Consider the following 904-nt stretch of genomic DNA (forward strand, 5'->3'; position numbering starts at 1 on the left):
ATCAGCCCCCTGAATGGGTCAGTTCACCCCAGTGCACCCATGGCCGCTCCCTGCTGCTCCTGGGGAGCTGCTGTGCCTGGATGGAGCAGGGTCAGCCTGTCCATCCCCTCTGCAGCCATCCCTGTGAGGACCTCGTTCAGATTCAGAAGGGTACTTACTTTCCCAAAAGCTCTGTCTCTAGGGCCTGTGGGGCTGCTTCCCAAGAGCTACTGACCAGGATCTGCACAGCTGTCCTTTGGCAAAGCATACCATCCCTCTGGCACCATGACAGGCCTTTCCTCGTCATGTGATGAAGGGACGAATATGGGGCTGAGACATCTTGGTCTTTCCCAGAGTGGGCAAAGCTGCCAAGTGCAGCCCCGCGGCCGCCTCAGCTTCAGGTCAGGTTTCCCCCTCTCTGCCTTTTGCTCCTCATCGCTGGCTACACCGAGACCTCACCACGTTTCCCTCTGCCTTTGCAGCAGGAGGATGGATGGCTGCACCTTGTGCACAGTGTGGCAGCCCAGCACTGCCAAGAGGCAGCTGGCACTTCCAGAGCCAATGAGAGGGACATGGGGATGTGGCATTGAAGATGCCACCAGCCTCTCGCTGTCCTTGTGCCCCCCAAGTGCCACGCCCTGACCGCCCCATGGCCGCCGGCCCCAGCAGCGGGGTGGCTCACACTCGCCGCCCCCGCCCGTCTCCACCAGCACTGTCTTTAATAAGAAGTGTGGAATATTTTAGCACCTATGGAAAAGCCACCACAGACGGTGGTGGCAGCCGTTGCCAGGGAGACGCTCCCAAAAATAGCCCCACTCCGCCAACCTTTCCCAGTGCTGCTGTGGGGATTGAGGGAGGCAGAGGGATAGAGGGATGGAGGGATGGTGGGGTGGAGGGAGAGATGGATAAAGGGATGGATGAAAGG

At 59.6% G+C, this 904-nt stretch overlaps 1 protein-coding gene across 1 annotated transcript in view; it reads left to right on the forward strand.

Moving 5' to 3' along the window:
• Window positions 1-904, forward strand: part of KDELR3 (KDEL endoplasmic reticulum protein retention receptor 3) — an 11,430-nt gene that overhangs the window by 865 nt on the left and 9,661 nt on the right. The window lies entirely within an intron of this gene.

Source organism: Corvus brachyrhynchos, unplaced genomic scaffold (genome assembly GCF_000691975.1).
Source record: "Corvus brachyrhynchos isolate BGI_N302 unplaced genomic scaffold, ASM69197v1 scaffold56, whole genome shotgun sequence".
In the NCBI taxonomy this organism is placed as follows: Eukaryota; Metazoa; Chordata; class Aves; order Passeriformes; family Corvidae; genus Corvus; species Corvus brachyrhynchos.